General features: G+C 43.7%; 1 protein-coding gene across 1 annotated transcript in view; it reads left to right on the top strand.

The window, feature by feature from the left end:
• The window catches only part of HHAT (hedgehog acyltransferase), a 306415-nt gene that overhangs the window by 77879 nt on the left and 209019 nt on the right, over nt 1-19517 (top strand). The window lies entirely within an intron of this gene.

The following is a 19517-nucleotide window of genomic DNA, read 5'->3' as shown; positions in this document are numbered from 1 at the left end:
GTGCCCTGCACATTCACAAATGAACTGATCGATTCATACCTTCTTTGGTTTAGGTGACAAGGATGTAAGGTCCAGCCTCTGTCTTTGTAGAATGTATAGTTTAAAAAGTTGTTTAGGCAAAAAGCAAAAAACCCCAAAACCCGAAGGCAAAAAACACGCCCCCCCCCCAAAAAAAAGAAGAGGTGATGGAGGTCTGAGCCAGGGTCATTAGTATTTCAAGATCTATGGTAACAGGCAGAAAAGAAAATTTGGAACATTGGTGAGGTAAAATTGCTTGGCACTACTGAACAGTTGGCTGTGGGGAATGAGAGCCAGAGGGAGGAGCCAGGGACGGAGGCTGGTTCTGTTTTGGGCACCTGGTGGCTGAGATACCATCAGCCTTCAGAGCCACCCTTACTAGGGCTCTCCACCCAGGCATGTCGTCCCTACACTCCTGTGACCAGCTGTTGGTTGAAAGCAGCGATGAACTGCTTTTCTTGAGCTGCTGCACTACATGACCGTATGTGCTGGTTTCTGAAGACCTAGGCCTGGGGTTAAACTAACCATTGCCTGTATCCTCCCCTTTCCTGAGTATGTAGAGGACTTCTGAAAATTGAGTACAGCATGCTTTGCTCCCTGTCCCAAGATTTCTGCTGAGATTCGGTGTGAGCTTTCAGTTCCTCCAGTGCTCCTGGATTCTAACATGCTGATTCTTCTTTCTTCTTTCTTCTGATTCTTTTATTTGAGAGAGAGAGAGGAGCTTGATCCCAGGACCCTGAGATCATGACCTGAGCCAAAAGGCAGACACTTAACCGACTGAGCCACCCAGATGCCCTGAGAGATTTTGAACTTTGGAATCTTAGAGCCAAATTCGATCTCACAGATTGTTTAACATTTTCATTTTACAGATTGGGAAATGGAGGCTCAGAGAGGCACAGTGGCTTTTTCAGCATCATAGCTGGTTGGTGGCCAAGCCAAGGGAGGAGCCAAGTGTGTCGCTCTTCAGGCCCTTGTTCTTTCTGCTGCCTTCTCTGCTCTCACTTGGCTCTGGTTCTTCAGCTGATGCTGATGCTTGGCAGTGTCTCAGTGACTGCAGCGGGGAGCAGGGAGTGGGTGTGACACGGATGGAGGGTAAAGAATGAGAAACAGGAGGGGGGACTGTAGTGAGTCTTAAAACACAGTATTGATGTTAGACCACAGCTGCTTTCTGTTGAGTGGCCTGAACTCTAGGAGTTTCCATGGAGGCTTCCTGGGGCAGGGCGGGGTGGGGGAGGGGGAACTCTGAAGCCCGCTGTGCTCTCTGCAGGCAGAAAGCACACCCACTGTTTTTACAGAGATGCTGGCCCAGTGTCTTTGCCAAAAGGCACCTTGCTCACTTTTCGGATGGATCTTTCTCAGCACCTCCCGATGCCAGACTGTTACCCAAATGAGTTTTTAATGAGTTGGCTTGCTCACTAGTGTGCATACTAGCAGTGCTCGCAGAGTGGGGAGCCAAAGCGAGTCTCTTTCCTCAGATGCCATCTACTTGTCCCATTTACCTTTGGTTTTTTGTCTAGATAATTTACAAGGATTTGCTCATTGCCCTGTTTTCCTTACAACCGACTTTTAAAGCTCAATATATTCTGAATTTTTCTTTATGCGATGAAATATTCTTACAGATTCTATTCTTTTAGAGCATGATTTTTGCCATTTTTATGGTCTTCCTTCCCATGGCTTTGCTGTAGTTTAGTCAACCAATTCTCTGTTATTGATCCTTGGCTTGCATTTTGCGCTATTATAAATAATGCTTCAGAGAACATAGTTACATGAGCCCTTTTGATCATCCCTGATGATTTCCTGAGGGTGATTTCCCAGGTCAAAGGCTAGATTACTCCTTGCCATACTGGTCTTTAGATAGGGCAGTTTTCTCTCCCAGCTTCAACAGTGTTTTAACTGAGTGGGAGGGCTGTGATTGTTTTATGCATTGAGTTTCTATTTGGAAGGCCTAGGTACCCCCCATTCCCCTCCCTCCCTTCCTGATTATCTTTCCCTCCTCCCCCTCTTGGGGCGTTTTGAGCATCCCTTTGCTACAGGACAGTTACAGGCTTTATCTCTGAGTTCCAGAGAAAGCAGCTGTCAGGCTGCCATGTGAGCAGTGAACTGTAGGAGAGCGGGATGCCCTTGAGCCTGAGGGAGAGGCTGCTGTCAGGGTGGGGGGGCGTGGGGCCTGGCTGTTTCTCCCAGCGTTGCCGAACTGAGCTCTGCTAACAGCCAGCCAGTGCCCCATGGGAGCCTCACTGGGCTTCACGGAGCTTGATTTGCCTGAATGTTGAGGTTGTGAACCCACCACTTATAAATATGGGTTCTTAGACGGGACAAACCTTTTTCCTTCCTGCAAGATAAATTGCTTTCAGAGTTTTTCAAATACCGCCTATTTCTGGAAAACATTCTATATTAATAGAAGATCTGAATCATTGAGCACCAGGAGTAGCAAGGTCATGAGACTTTGGGATTCTGGGGTGTAAAACCGGTTCTAGAATGGTGTGTGACTCCATTGAAAAGCTGCACGTTTCTTTAGTAGTATGATGGCTTCCCATTGTGCACTAAAACCAGACTGGTTTTTAACAACATGCTGTATGGTTTGGCTCCTAGCCACATCCCTGATTTGTCTCCGATCACTTTGCCCTTTGCACTCCACCACACGGGCTTCTCTCCAGACAAGCATGGTCCCACCAGAGGGCATTTTTCTGGGCATTAACTGTCCCTTCAGGTTGGAATGTTCTTTCGCTTTGTCTTTATAGGACTTCTCATTCTTGTCTCAGCTGAAATGTCATTTCCTAAGGGAAACTTTCCCCTGCAAAGAGAAGCCGTTTCCCAAGAAGAAATAGCCAACCAGCATTTTACAGCATCCTGTTCTCTGCTCTGGGCTGATCACCATCTGAATTTTTCCTTTTTGTCTTCTCACCACTTATGGTATATATGTATGATAATGGAAATAGGAGCCTTATTTAAGTTGGTCATCTTGGTGTTCCCAGTGCCTAGAATAGTAGGTGGCTAATAATTGACACTATCTGTTATGTGTGGTGCAGTCAGTCAGGCGCTGTTTACTGTTCAGGGCAGGTGTCCTCAGTAGACTCACTTGGGGTTTGAAGATCTGAGTTTTAACCTTTACTCTATATTCAGTAATTCTGTGATCTTGGAAATACCATTTATCTTGCTGTCTTTATTTATTAATTTAAAGATTTAATTTAATTAATTTATTTGATTTTATTTATTTGAGAGAGGCAGAGAGAGAGGGAGAGCACAGAGGGAGAGTGAGCAGGGAGCCTGATATCATGACGTGAGCTGAAGGCAGACACTTAACCAACTGAGCCACCCAGGTGTCCTAAAGAGTTTACTTATTTGAGAGAGAGAGAACTCGAGCCAGGGGGAGGGGTAGAGCAAGAGGGAGAAGTAGGCTCCCCGCTGAGCAGGGAGCCTGATGTGGGGCTTGATCCCCGGCTTCTGGGATCATGACCTGAGCCTAAGGCAGATGCTTAACCGACTAAGCCACCCAGGCACACCGTCCTTATCTTTAAAATAAGAATCATAGCTCTTAGTCAAAGAAACCCTAAAGGTGCTTGAAGGAATAGCTATGGTGATAGATGTGCAAGCTCTTTGTGAACTTGCAATCCTTCAGGAAATGGAAATTGTCGTTACTTGTTTAGTGGAAGTTCATGGGACTGTCGGGGTGTCTCCAAAAGCCTGGGAATAGGGAAAATGCAGCCCATTACGAAGAGTGGATTATCGTTATCAGTGCACAGTGGGTCAGAGATGTGGGTCTTGCCTTTACTGATAACTGCTTCATTGGAAGCTTTATCATACCCATGGAAAGATTCTGCCAACTAGAAAGGTTGTTGGTTTGGTTGGAACTAGACAGAGAAACCTCCAAAAGGCAAGTCCTGACAATTCCCATCCAAGCATTGACTGGGAGGGAGACCCTGTTCCAGCCATTGGCTTTGTCAGGTCCAGTGGCAGAATATCCATGTTGTGGGGAAGATGCCTTCATCTCTCAGAGCTGGATGCCTTTAAATGTTCATTTTCCCTGGCCAATGCCCTGGTCTTGATTGCTTCCTCACCAAGCAACTCCTTGAGTGCATAACTTGATTTCCTGTGTGGTTGACCCAGAGAGAAAAGAGGCTTGCATAAGAAAATGTAAGGCCCCTGTTACCTTGGAGGTGATATTTCCCACTCTTAATTGGCGATTGGCATTCTGGTATTACAGACTTGTCCCCATGGGTGCTGACAGTCTGGGGGAGATCAGCCTGGCTGGGTGACTTTATCAGTGTACAGCTTCCTTTTCCGGGGGCTCCCACTAGGTAGCACAGCTTTCCATTTGCAATGTGATCGTGGTTTAATTTGATGCTCTCTCTGGAGATTCTTGAATGTAGCAATCGATTTTGTGTGTGTGGTGCGTCTGCGTGTGCCTGTGTGATCAGTAGCAGGAATCGAGGGTGGACATACTGGAAAGGGCCAGTAGGTGGCAGTAAAAGCTAGGTAGTCATTTGAGCAATGCAAATTAGACAAAATGTTATTAGTCTAATATTCAGCCTCCCAGGCAATTTACAATGTATTGAGGTGGTGGTGAGGTGGTAGTGTTGCCTCTTGACCAGAAAAAGGAGGTCTACCAAAGTAGCCGTTTTCATCCCAGTTTTCACAACATCCCTGAGTCTTACCACGTTAAGTTCTTTTCACGAAATTCTCTGGCAAAATTAAAAGCTCTTAATTTATTATAGTTTCCAGATTTTATGTAGAACATAGTTTTATATATAGGCCGTAGATCAGATTGTCACTGGATTTCAGCAGGGAGCATCTACCAGCTCCTTAATTTCTAGATAAGGTGGACTTGACTCCTCATTCCCTGAACGGAGCAGAGCCCAATGCTCTCCTGAGACTTCCCATTCACGGCCTCCTGTGTCTCTCCTCCCTCACTTCTATGGAATTAGTTACGTTTAAGGACCATTGCTGCCCTGCTGCTCATTGCCCTGATTATCACATGGTACTTGGTTCTTTTTCTTGATTTATGTACCCACACACATACCCACACACACACACACACACACACACCGGTCTGTTCAGATGAGCCATTTTTGTGTGGCGGGGACTTTACTAAAGGTTTGGAAAAGTCCACAGACCACTTAAAATTGACAACTGGAGCTCCGTGGTCCTCTGCCACACCTGAAACTCTGACTCTGTTCTCCAGTCGTGCTGCTCCGTCCTCTCCTCTGTCCTGCTGCTTTCCTGCCCTTCTCCCCTCACGAGCAGCAGCCATCTCCTGTTTTCTTACAGACCAATCTTTCTAAAACCCAAAACAAATCCATCTCAGACTCTCACTTGGTTTCTTAGATCCTAATATAAAGTTGTACTTCTCAGCCGGCCAGCGTGACCCTCCCCGATCATGCCTGTCTTGCTGCTGAAGCCACATGGCCAGCATGGCAGATGCTCCCCGCCCCCGCGTGCTGGCCCCCTGACACCTTCCCGCTGTGCACGCATCCTTGCTTGATGGTTCCTTCATCCAGCCGACTCTTCCTTCCAAACAGCTCACTTCTGGGCTACTTCCCCTGCTCCCTCAGATTTAGACCATACCTTCCTCCACCCCCCACTACTGTAATGAATTCCTTTTGGTTAGGAGAGAGAAATTGAGTGTTCTCATCCTGAATTGTCACTAACTTGGTATCACAAGCATATTAAGGGAGTTTAGATGGGCTTGATGATTGCGAAGTGTGAGCCTTCCTCAGATCTAATTGTGATCAATGAAAAAATGAAGGTCATTTAATGCAAATCAATTCAACAAAGTTTCATTAAGCCTCCAGAAGGAGGGGCGCCTGGGTGGCAGCGGTTAAGCGTCTGCCTTCAGCTCAGGGCGTGATCCCGGCGTTATGGGATCGAGCCCCACATCAGGCTCTTCTGCTATGAGCCTGCTTCTTCCTCTCCCACTCCCCCTGCTTGTGTTCCCTCTCTCGCTGGCTATCTCTATCTCTGTCAAATAAATAAATAAAATCTTTAAAAAAAAAAAAAAAGCCTCCAGAAGGAAATCCTTACCCACTCATTCATTCTCCAGACCTTCATTAGGCGTCTGTAGGGTGCCAGATACCACATGGGGGCCGGAGGTGTGGGATGAAGTGGAGAGGCCCAGAGGTGATTGCACCCACAGTTGTGAAATCCAGGAGACACATCAGTGTTTGCGACAGGAGCTCAGTAGTGAATGCGTGGCTGTTAAAGCCATTGGAGCAGGTGATATGTAGAAGATCCACAGATTGCTGGGGACCTGGACACATCCTGCTTTGCCAGCATTTCTTCTGTGAAAGGGTAGGTGCTCAGAGTGTAACCTTCCTCTTCTGAAGGGTTAAAAAAAATCATGTAGTATCTTTTATAATTGGTACATTTTAAATCATTTTCACATACTTCAAGGACTATCACAGTAGAGAGAACATATTGTAAAGAATCCACAGATTAAATATGTAGAGAAAATTGCTTAGTTGCTTTGACAATTTTTTTTCCCGAAATGCTTGCAGATTTGAGAATTACTTGAGGATTCACCCTTTGAGGAAGCTTTGAAAACTGGCAGTATTTTAGGTTTTTTTCTCTTTTTTAATTAATTTATTGGAGAGAAAGGGTGAGAGAGCAAGAGAACACAAGCAGGGGGAGGGGAAGAGGGAGAAGGAGAAGTAGGCTCCCCACTGAGCAGGGAGCCTGACCCGACCCAGGGCTCCATCCCAGGACCCCGGGATCATGACCTGAGCCGAAGACAGATGCTCAACCGACTGAGCCACTCAGGTGCCCTAGTTTTTTTTCTCTTATACTATTTACGTTATGGAATTGAGTTAAGTTTTGCTAAGAGTCATTTGGAGCACAACATTTTGTGGAGGTTATTTCTTTTAGCAGAACTCTGCAGAGAAGCTTAGGGCTTTCTCCTCCAACGAGAGCATTAGATTGTGCCCGAGTGACTGCTGACCTCCCCTCAGGCTAGCAGAACAGTGTTTCTTCACAGTTAAGTTGTGGTTGTGAAAATTATAGCAGCCTTTAGCTAATAAAATTAAAGGTCGATCCCGTGGCACAAGATATTCCTTTGGAATTCTGTGCACGTTTTCTTTTTGGAGAACTCAGTGATGAATGTCAGAGTGAGTTTGGACCATTGCCTTTGAAGTTCTGGCATATAACAAACAGAGCAGGAGAGGCATCTTTTTCCTTTTCTATACCTGAAAGTCAGAAAAAAATGAACAACAACAGAAAGGTAACCTCACCTTCCCCAAGGAAATTGATGCGTATCTGTATACGTGGGGAAAAGGAAGTAGGGTGTGCCTCCTGTAACTTAGAACTTCTCAGACTTGACTGTCTGAGCTTCTTGCTACGGATGGTTCCTGACTTGCAGTGGGTCGGCTTAAAACTTTCTGACTCTAGGGGGCGCCTGGGTGGCACAGCGGTTAGGCGTCTGCCTTCGGCTCAGGGCGTGATCCCGGCGTTATGGGATCGAGCCCCACATCAGGCTCCTCCGCTATGAGCCTGCTTCTTCCTCTCCCACTCCCCCTGCTTGTGTTCCCTCTTTCGCTGGCTGTCTCTATCTCTGTCAAATAAATAAATAAAATCTTTAAAAAAAAAAAAACAACTTTCTGACTCTAGAAAGCAAGAGCAGTGGACATTCTGTAGAAACCGTACTTTGAATTACGAATTTCAGTTTTTTTCCCGGGCTGGCAATATCCCATAGGATGTGCTCTCGTGATGCGGGGCAGCAGCCGGGAGCCGCAACTCTCAGTCAGCCGTGTGATCACAAGGGTCGACAACCGACACGCAGAGTTCTGCTCCCACGCAGCCATGAGATGTTCCACACTTCATTGTAAGCTCTGTGTGAGATGATTTTGCTCAACTGCAGGCTAATATAAGTGTCCTGCGCACATTTAAGGTAGGCGAGGCTAAGCTACGACGTTCAGTAGGTTAGGTGTACTAAATGCATTTTGAACATAGGATATTTTCGATTTACGATGGGTTTATCAGATTGTAACCCCACTGTAAGTCAAGGAAGATCTGTACTTATTTTGCCTTCGGATTTCAGGACCCTGAGCCAACTTATTAAATCCGACTCCGTCAAGGAGAAGCCTAGGAATTTGTGTGATGGATGGTTACTCCAGGTGATTCTTAGGAGCAGATAAATTTGAGAAACATTGTTGTAATTGATGAAGATTGTGGTGCTGCATCTTGCTCTAAGGAGAGCTCCTTCAAAGGCTGCCCATTCCCAGTGATTCAAGAACTGATAATGAGCAAGTTCATTATTCTACTTCATGGCATTCTCCCCCTTCTCCTTTCACTGATTTGCCTCTTTTTTACACTTTCCATTTTTTTCTGTGCTCATAGGGTAAGTGCAGAGGTGGAATTGTGCTGACATAAGTCCATTTTTCTCAGCGTCTCCTGCAAATGCATTTGGTTGGTGTGTGAGGGGGAAGTTGAACATTCCTGGCTAAAATTCAGGGTTCAGAGGAGACTCTTAATACCACTCCTTTTTTTTTTAAAAAAAGATTTTATTGATTTATTTGACAGAGAGAGAGACAGCCAGCGAGAGAGGAAACACAGGCAGGGGGAGTGGGAGAGGAAGAAGCAGGCTCCCAGCAGAGGAGCCTGATATGGGGCTCAATCCCAGGACTCTGGGATCACGCCCTGAGCTGAAGGCAGACGCTTAACGACTGAGCCACCCAGGCGCCCCAATACCACTCCTTTTAAAACTTCGCATTTTAGAAAATTAAAGGCATAAACGTATAATTAACCTCCATATATTCATCACTCTGGTTCAATAATGATCAACTCACGGCCAATTTTCTTTAATCTGTACTCTCTTCCACATAGTTTTGAAGAAAATCCCAGAAGTCTTATTATTCATAAATATTTCAGTAGTATTTTTAAAAGGTAATAAGTATTGTTTCTTCTCTTCCTTTCTTTTTAAAAAAATGCCTTTTTTTTTCTTTGCAGTTTAGGTTTATAATGAAATTGAGGGGAAGGTATGGAGATTTACTATATCCCCCCAGGCCCACACATGCACAGCCTCCCCCACGATCAGCATCCTCTGTCAGAGAGGGCTCATTAGTTACAATTGATGAACCCACTCTGACACGTCATAATGACACAAAGTCTGTAGTTTACAACAGGCTTCTCTCTTGGTGTTGTATGTTCCAGGGGTTTGGCCAAACGTTTGGCCATTTTCTTTTGAACATCAGAATCTTATATAGAGACAAAACACGACAGACTGTAACTATACTTTGACAGTGTAGGATAAGGGGGGCAAAGGTGGTAATTTATGATTTTTCTTGAAAAGAGCTCAAAAGGTCCCATTTCTTGCATTCATTATTGAATGGTGTTTCACAGTGGTAAATTGAGGTAGATGAGATTATGGGGATAGAAAAGAGCTTTGCAAGGGATTTGAGAGTGAGCCAAGAAGTGAGGAGGTGAAAGTGGTTGAAAGTTAGTTGTTTTTTCCATAGTAAAGATATAATAAAGCTCCGTGGAGTGTACATTAGAGTCCTGTTCACAATCTTACTGCTTAATGGTTGGAGTTTGGGGACCCATCTTCCTGAGCGCATGTAGTCAGAGGGTTTTTTTTTTTTTTTTTTTTTAGCACATCGCTTAAGTACCAGCTGTTGTTGAAATAATGTCTGTGCACCTATCTAAATGGTAATGGAATGCTAACCAAGTCATTTATTTGCTTTTTCTCCTTCTGCAAATCACAGTTGGGGAGAGGGATAAGACATTTGACATCTGATGTCTGTTTTGAAAACTAAGGACACAAACACACGTTATGTAGTATGCGATTCTCTTCTCTTCCCACCCTTTGGAGGTGTTAAACATTCTAAGGTTTAAGATTCAGTAGAGAAAATTAATTTTTATAGATTCTCTACTTGGATTAGAATCCGGAGGTTATTTGAAATTAATGCAGTGTGAACCTGGAGCTACTCTGGGATTTACTACTGTGGAACTTGACTGTTCAATTACAAATACCCTCTGTGGTGTGAGGGTGATTTCATGGTGCCTGGTTGAAGAATGGAAGAGATGCCCGCTTGGTGTAGCAGAATAAAGGGTAGCAAGTTGCACCACAGTTAGCATTTGTAATCCCAGCTAGTCCCTTTCTTCCCACCCCCAACATCCCTCAGAACACTGTGATCTCTGCCGATTGCTACCTAACCCATTACTATGCCCGGGTAACTTAGCATACAGGTGCCTTCTTAGATGACATAAAATAGGTGTATCTTTCTTTTAAGCAAAGGTGATGTATGGAAATCTGAATTTGTTGAATACTTAAGGGAGGCAATTATTTGCTTTCTAAAGGGACTTTTTACTCCTTGAAGGATTTGCAGTAGAGTAATTAGTAGTTGATTTCTAGTTATTTTTGCACATAGATTTTACAGAGCACTTTTACTGGGCAAAGTGAGTCATAGCGAAGTATCAGAATTCAAACTGTAATCTATATCTGGTCTCTACCGGAAAATTTGCTTTTCAGAATTTTCAAGGCATTTGGCCCTGTGTAAATCTCCTCCTGTTTCCACCTTTATTAAGTCTTACGTAGCGCTCTGTGTGTGTGTGTGTGTGTTTGAGATTGCTTTGCTTCTGCTCTGTGGAGTTTTCTTCCATCACAGTCTGGGAATGGGAAGGGCCTATTCTGTTATGCTACTATAGTCAGTTTTTATTTATGTTTTATTTTATTATTTTTTTAAAGATTTTGTTAATTTGTCAGAGAGAGAAAGAACAAGCAGGGGGAGCAGCAGAGGAGAGGGAGAAGCAGGCTCTTTGCTGAGCAGGAAGCCTGACGCAGGGCTTGATCCCGAGTCTCTGGGATCATGACCTGAGCTGAAGGCAGACACTGAACCGACTGAGCAACTCATGCACCCCCTATAGTCAGTTTTTAAAAAATATAAAATTTATTTTGCCGTATGAAAATGCTTATGGAACACCTTGATTTTACTTTAAGATATGTTTTTGTGAAGTATTCAGTATTTTTGCTAGACAATTATTTTGACCTTAAGTGTGATTTATTGTGGCTTACAGCCTTTCCCACCGAGACATTAATGACTTACAATTAAAGACGATGGGCAAATAGAATTTAATACTCTATTTCCCTCTCCAGAAAAACATCCTTTCTTTGAAGACTTAAACTAGTCTTCAACCTAATAAGAAGAAGGCTTTCCAAACTAGATTTTCCAATATGTCCAAAGATTGAGCATTTTGGGAGGTAAACTCTCCTTTGGGTTTCTGAGTTAATAATTACTCATTTTGATGCTAAGAGGGTCAGAATTCTCAAATCTGTGAATCTGGAGTTGCTTACCACAGCAGACCGCCTTGCGTATTTGTTTCTTGGACAGCTTTGCTTACAGTGTGCTCCTTGAGGCTGGCTTTCCTGAGGATCTTCAGAGCTCTGTCTCTGCAGTTTTTCCCTGCTTGGAATATCTCCTTCGCTGCCTCTAACAGCCCCCTCGTTGTCCTGCCATCTGGTCTGCCTCAAGCAAACGTCTCTGAGTCTGCTCTCAGAGAATGTGAATCTAATAAACGTGGGGCATTGAGGCAGCGGACTCAAATTCAAGTCCCAAGTCGGCTACTTATTAGTGTGCGCTTGTGGGCGAGTTTTGTAACCTTTGTGTGCCACGTTCCTATCTGCGCGATGCGGGTGGTAATAATACCCGCAGGGAGCTTGTTCTCAGAATGAGATTGGATGCCACAAACTGCGTGTCATGTAGACGTAGTAGGTGCTTAGGCAGTAGCTGCTGTTCCTGTGACCTAGTGCACTCTCAGGAGCTAGTTTGTTGGTGAACTTGCCCCGGCAGTTGAGACTATATTTTACACACACACACACACACACACTATTTTAAAAGTTAAAAGAGAATATAATAAACATGTGGTTATCCGTCACTTTTTTTTTTTTTAAGATTTTGTTTATTTGAGAGAGAGTGGAGAGCATGAGTGGGATTGGGGGGAGAGGGGCAGAGGGAGGGGGACAAGCAGACTCCCCTGCTGAGCAGGGAGCCTGACCTGGGGCTCGATCCCAGGATCCTGGGATCATGGCCTGAGCTGAAGGTGGACAATTAACCGACTGAGCCACCCAGGCGCCCCACATAACTTAGTTTAAAAAATAAAATATTACCAATATCGTTGAAGCCGCCTTGGTTACCTATCCTAATTGCATTTCCCACGCTCCCCCAAAATAGTAACCGCTATTGTGAGTTTGGTGATTTTTGCTCTCATGTGTTTTACACTTTTACTACACATGTGATTGTTGTTTTCATTGGTGGTTAACAAGATCCATGGGAGGTGAACTAGAACTGTTTGAGAAGCCATGTATGGAGGGGTCGTAGATCCCCAGCCTCACAATTGTCAAATGTGCAGGAAGGGCAAAGTTCTGACACCTCCCATCAGAGGGGCCCAGCCGTCATGCCCTGGTTTGGCTGTTTGGCTGCTGCCTCTCCTGGAATGGAGACCCGCCTGAGGACTACAGCCTGGCCTCTTTGTCCTCTCCTGTACCATCGCTTAGAAAGAAATCACGCAGCCAGAATTTTACATCCCCGAGATCACTCTTGAACCCACTGACTCTGTCCACCCTCTTTGTTCGTCTCTAGTTTGGGGAGTCTGGGTCCTTGGGTAACTGCTTCTCTGGCCTCTCCAACTCATTGCCTTTTTGTCTCCTCGTCTACCCTTCCACTCCTTGTTTGGTGTTACTGCACTGGATACTCAGTATTTGCATTTCTTAGAAAACAGCCTTCAAACCTCGAACCTTCCCCTGGGAACTGCTCACGGGCAGGGGCAGCCCCGGTCCCTGGGACCACCCTCTTTTTTGAGTCCTGGAGGGTCAACTGCCAGCTGTGGGTGGCCTTGTCATTAGCACAGACAGCCAGTGGTTTGGAGCACGTAATTACCATAGTATCAATAGAGAGTCTTGGGATCCCAACCGCCCAGGTGGGTCAAGGACAGGTGTGCACCTCAGTTGGAGATTCAGCTAGGGGGGTGCCCTGGATGAGTCTGAATGTCCTACTGGGTTCCAACCATTTCTTCCTTCAGCAGGTCATTTATCCTATTGAGTCCAGCAGGGCGGGACACTGGCTCCCGCCTGGTGGGGCTATAGGTTCAAGTTCCAAATCCTTAAATACAGGTTGAAACTGGAGCATTTGCTGTAGTTATTTATTCCCAGAACTCAATGACTAGAAATGATGGAATTCTTTTGCCCTCCTTGGCCGCTTCAGGCTGGACAAGCTTACCAAGAGCTGTTGCCTGCACCTCTCACCCCATGCCATTCTTCCCTTCTTGACTTGGGTGCTTGTCCTTCTGGAGCTCCTAGCGGCAATTCCTCACTGCTGCCCATTCCCTCACTCCCTTCTCCTGTCAATCACATTTACTCACTTGGTTTTCTTGGCCCTGACCATGTCCTCCTCCTGACACAGAACCTTACATAACTACTATAAGGGAATAGCCACCTTTTCTTCAGTGTCTCTGCAGGAAACTGGCCATCATGGTAACTCTGACCAGTGGTGTTAACCTTTGCAGCATGTGAGCTGCCCTTCCTCCCTGTGCTCCTGGCTGCAAGGGAACGTCTCCAAGTCTGCCATGGTACCACTTCTACCTTATGTTGTGGTTCCTTGTCTCTGTTCTTGATTGATCTTTTTTTTTTTTTAAGTTTTTATTTTAATTCCAAGTAGTTAACACACAGTGTTATATTAGTTTCAGGTACAGTTTAGTAATTCAACACTTCCATACATCACCCAGTGCTTATCACAGTAAATGTACTCCTTAATCCCCATCACCTGTTCTCCCCATCCCCCCACCCACATCCCTTCTGGTAACCATCAGTTGGTTCTCTATAGTTAAGAGTTTGTTTCTTGGTTTCTCTCTCTCTCTTTTCCCTTTGCTCATTTGTTTCTTAAATTCCACATATGAGTGAAATCATGTTGTATATCTTTCTCTGATTTATTTCACTTAGCATTATACTCTCTAGCTCCATCAATGTCTTCACAAATGGCAATATTTCATTCTTTTTATGGTTGAGTAATATTCCTTTGTATATATACCACATCTTCTTTATCCATTCATGACTCAGAGGTCACTGAGGCTGCTTCCATATCTTGACTATTGTAGATAATACCGCTATAAACATGGGGGGGTGCATGTATCCCTTTGAATGAGTGATTTTGTATTTTCTGGGTAAATACATAGTAGTGCAATTGCTGGACCATAGGGTAGTTCTATTTTTAACTTTCTGAGGAACTTGCATACTGTTTTCCAGAATGGCTGCACCAGTTTGCATTCCTACCAAAAGTGCAAGAGAGTTCCTTTTTCTCCATATCCTCGCCAACACCTGTTGTTTTTTATGTTGTTGATTTTAGCCATTCTGACATGTGCGAGGTGATATCTCACTGTAGTTTTGATTTGCGTTTTTCTGATGGTAAGTGATGATGAGCATCTTTTCATGTGTTTGTTGGCCATCTGCATGTCTTCTTTGGAGAAATGCCTGTTCATGTCTTCTGCCTATTTTTTAATTGGATTATTTGTTTTTTGGGGTGTTGAGTTTTAAAAGTTCTTTATATATTTTGGATACTAACCCTGTATTGGGTACATGATTAGCAAATATCTTCTCCATTCTGTAGGTTGCCTTTTAGTTTTGTTGATTGTTTCCTTTGCTGTGCAGAAGCATTTTATTTTGACATAGTCCCAGTGCTTTCCTCAGGGGACATATCTAGAAGGAAGTTGGTACAGCCAATGTCAAAGAAGTTACTGCCTGCATTCTCTTCTAGGATGTCTATGGTTTCATGTCTCACATTTAGGTGTTTAATCCATTTTGAATATTTATTTATGTATTTATTTATTTTTAAAGTAGGCTTCATGCCCAACATGGATCCCATTGTGGGGCTTGAACTCTCATAACACTGAGATCAAGACCTGAGCTGAAATCAAGAGTTGGATGCTTAACTGACTGAGCCTCCCAGGCACCCCCATTTTGAATTTATTTTTGTGTATGGCATAAGAAAGTCCAGTTTTCCCAATACTGTTTGTTGAAGAGACATTCTTTTTTCCATTTTCTGCTTTGTCGAAGATTAATTGACCATATAATTATGGGTTCATTTCTGGATTTTCTTTTCTGTTTCACTTATTTATGTCTCTATTTTTGTGCCAGTACCATACTGTTTTCATTACTATGGCTTTGTAATATAGCTTGAAATGCAGAACTGTGATGCCTACAACTTTGCGTTTCTTTTTCAAGATTGCTTTGGCTATTTGGGGTCTTTTGGGGTTCCATACAAATTTTAGGATTGTTGGTTCTAGCTCTGTGAAAAATGCTGTTGGTATTTTGATAGAAATTGCATTAACTGTGTACATTGCTTTGGGGAGTATAGACATTTCAACAGTATTTGTTCTTCCAATCCATGAGCATGGAATGTCTTTCCATTTCTTTGTGTTGTCTTCAGTTTCTTTCATCTGTGTTTTATAGTTTTCAGAGTACAGGTCTTTCACCTCTTTGGTTAAGTTTATTCCTAGGTAACTTACTGTTTTTGGTGCAATTGTAAGTGGGATTGTTTTCTTGATTTCTCTTTCTGCTGCCTCATATTGGTGTATAGAAATGCAGCAGATTTCCATACATTGATTTGTATTCCGGGACTTTACTGAATTCGTGTATCAGTTCCAGCTGTTTTTTGTGGAGTCTTTCAGGGTTTTTATATAGAGTATCATGTCACCCGCAAATTGTGAAAGTTTGACTTCTTCCTTCCCGATTTGGATGCCTTTTCTTTTTGTTGTCTGATTGCTGTGGCCAGGACTTCCAGTACTATGTTGAATAGAAGTGGTGAGAGTGGACATCCTTGTCTTGTTCTTGACCTTAGGGGAAAAGCTCTCAGTTTTTCCCCATTAAGATGATTTAGCTGTGGATTTTTCATAAATGGTCTTTATTATGTTGAAGTATCTTCCCTCTAAACCTACCGTTTTATCATGAATGGATGTTGTACTTTGTCAAATGCTTTTTCTTCGTCTATTGAAATCATCATATGGTTCTTATCCTTTCTGTTATTGATGTGATATATCATATTGATTTGCAAATATTGAACTACTCTTGCAACCTAGCAGTAAATCCCACTTGATTGTGGTGAATGATTTTTTTTAATGTACAGTTGGATTTGTTTTGCTAGTATTTTGCTGAGGATTTTTGCATCTATGTTCATTGGTGATACTGGCCTGTAGTTCTCTTTTTTTGTGGTATCTTTATCTGGTTTTGGTATCAGGATAAAGCTGGCCTCACAGAAATGAATTTGGAAGTTTTCCTTTTTCTATTTTTTTTTTTTGAAATAGTTTGAGAAGAATAAGGTATTAACTTTTCTTTAAATGTTTGGTAGAATTCGCCTGTGAAGCCACCTGGTCCCGGGCTTTTGTTTGTTGGGAGTTTTTTTAATCACTGATTCAATTTCTTTGCTGGTAATTGGTTTGTTCGAATCTTCTTGATTAGTCTTTATACTTCTGGTTCTTATCCTAGATCTTATATAGGAAAGGTTCTTTTAAAAAAAAAACAACCTGGGTAGAACATTTATTATGAGATCTAGATTAACAAAATTTTAAAAATGTATAATACAGTATTGTTAATTGTAGGCATAAGACATTCTTATAAAGAGCTTTATATGAGAAGAAACTTTTTAAAAAGATTTATTTATTTATTTTAGAGAGAGAGAGGGTGCACGCACGCAGGCGGAATGTGGGGGAAGAGGGAGAGAGAGAATCTCAAGCAGACTCCCCACTGAGCGTGGAGCCCTTTGTGGTGCTCGATCTCATGCCCTGAGCTGAAACCAAGAGTCAGGTGTGTAACCAACTGTGGCACCCAAGTGCCCTGAGAAGAAACTTATAAAACGTTGAGGCTTCCTGAATCTGAACGGCCTTAGTCACAGAGCATTTAAGCAAAATCTAGAGTAGGTTAGATGTAGACAAGGTCAAAGTGGCTGGAGTCATTTTCCTTGGAATAGAAAAGGTTCAGAGATGAAGTCAGGCCATGGCAAGAGCCCAGCATAGGCTGGAGGTGGGAGAGTGTAGCAGTGAGTTCAGGCAACCCAGCTGGTGGGGATAGATAACAGTGCAGAGAAACGGAGTGAAGCTTCTTGAAACAGAGTGAAGCTGATATCAGTGTCTTATACTGACTGTGTGAGTCTTGAGGGCGGGGCTCACCCGTATGAAGATGCTAGCTCTGCAGCTGGCCAGTAGAGTCAAGGGGCCTCTTTCCGCTCTGTGGCAAATTCTCCGCAATCCTTGGCAAAGGCACAGCTTGACCCATTCTGGGTTCATGAAGACTCTTCATTAGGCGGATGCTAAGTTCTTCAAGCCTAGCGGATCTAACAGTTTAAGAGGATCTGATACAATTCAGACCCTCGTGTTTACCCCTGGGAAGAACTTCCTACCATTAGCAACATTCACTGGGCAAGCTGTTCTTTCTTGGGCACCTGCTATTGCAAGTCCTGGTGTTCAACCATGTGGGCATGGGCTTTGAGCATCCTGTAATCTGGTAGAAAAATCCACAAGTACAGAAACACCTATAAGGTAATGTGTAATAGAGGCGTTAATGCTACTTCCTCGTGCATAATATAGATGGTAGGATACTAGAATTGAGATCATAAAATATTTAAATAGACCATTTAAAACATCTTACAGATTTTAATTTATATGCCTCATATGTGATAACTGTACAAAAGTAGTATCACACGAAAGGCAGTATTTGAGAAGGAAGCAGCTCATTCTCCCTGATCTTGCATCCTGTTAACAGGGAAAAGAAGCCTCTGATGCTTCATATGTGAAAGAATTCCAGGTGGCCCTAACCTTGAATAGTCTTCCCTGGGTCCTCTGATGCCTTCGCTTCTTCAGGCTGTGCAGTTTTGGCTCTGGAAGCTTGTGTCCTTTAATTAGACATCCTTACTTCTGTCTTGCCTCTTCTAGCTCTGGGATTTTTCTGATTAAAGCCTGGTATTCATTTTGGAGTATTTTAGAGCTCCTCCCACCCTGCCGCCATCTTGGCCAGTGGAACGGATTTCCTCACCATTCAGTGTGGATATATGCCCCCTAATTACTTTTTAGGTGGTATTGCTAGCACATATACCTCACTTCTTCATGGATGTGTATATACAGACTTATGTATATTTACATATTCTTGTATGTTCATGTATATATATTCTTATACACATCAGCTTTTTTCCTTGACTGCTTTCAGACACATCTAAGAATGCTATAATTTTACACCCAGGCATTTCGATACATCTGATTGTAGTCTAGTTTCTACAAGTCTGAAGAACCTGTTTGACCATTCCTGATTGAGAATGAGACACAGTAATTCCTGGGTTTGTTCCTTGTAGGACATGTGGCTTTTGAATTTGAACCACCATTTGCCTTCACCCAAACTACATATTCAGAAAATGGCTCTGTGTTTCTCCTGGCACAGAGTTACCATTTACAGCCACACTGTCCGTTGTAGTGACGTCCTTTCCACGATCCTTGTATAATATGGCAAGGGCCAGACAGTAGGGTTTTCTGCTAGTACTTCTTTAAGGCTTAGTTATTTCCTTCTGAATATCCCCTGGATAGCCTGCTCAGCTGCACCGCCCTGCCCTGCAGTACTTCCCACACACTGGGGAAGGTGCTCTGGAGGTTGGACAGCATGTGGTCGTCTTCTCAGGGCTTCCACACACACTTTGCCCTCGGCCTTCTCCTTGTGAGCGCTGCTCTGGCAAACCCGCCACCCCTCCTCACCTGCCCGCTGAGGCCAGTGTGAATGGGGCCAACATGTGGCCCAGGTCTGTAGGGCCCATTGGGCACAGGGCACAGAGGTCAAAGTGGCCAGGAAGCCCGAGGAGAGAAGGTAGCTGGTGGAGCTCCCTGAGCCCTGGCTGCAGAAGTGGGTCATTCTCAGTGGGGGCAGGCAGAGGCCTGTGTGGGCCATAGCCTGCGTCTCTGACCTCACATCTTGCCTAGTGTCCACATCCTGTGTTCTTCTCATCCTGGAAAGGCATAGTTTGGGACAAGAGGCCACTGTAGCCTGGGGCCCTGATGAATTTTTTGTTTGTTTTGCTCTGTTTTTATTAACAGGTTTGTTGTGATATAGTTCACATACCATAAAATTCACCCACTTAAAGTATACAGTTCAGTGGCTTTTAGTATAGTCACAGATATGTGCAACTGTCACCACTGCTAATTTTATAATATTTCCATCACCTCAAAAAGAAAGCCCACCCTTTAGCCACCACCTCTGCCATGATCCCACCCCTTCCTCTCCCGTGCTAGGGACCCATGAATCAGTGTTCTATTTGTCTCTGTTACCTCATTCTGGACTTTCATATGAATGGAATAGAATATGTGGTCTTTCATGACTGGCTCATTTCACTTAGCGTGATGTTTCAAGATTCATCAATGTTGTAGCATGTGTCAATATTTCATTCCTTTTCATGGCAGCATAATATTCCGTTGTACGGAGAGATCACATTTTGTCTATTCATCTGGTGATGGATATGTGTGTTGTTTTTGTCTTTGGCTATTGTTGATAA

The sequence above is a fragment of the Ailuropoda melanoleuca genome, chromosome 8 (genome assembly GCF_002007445.2).
Source record: "Ailuropoda melanoleuca isolate Jingjing chromosome 8, ASM200744v2, whole genome shotgun sequence".
Taxonomy (NCBI): Eukaryota; Metazoa; Chordata; class Mammalia; order Carnivora; family Ursidae; genus Ailuropoda; species Ailuropoda melanoleuca.
This window is presented reverse-complemented; position numbering and strand designations above follow the sequence as displayed.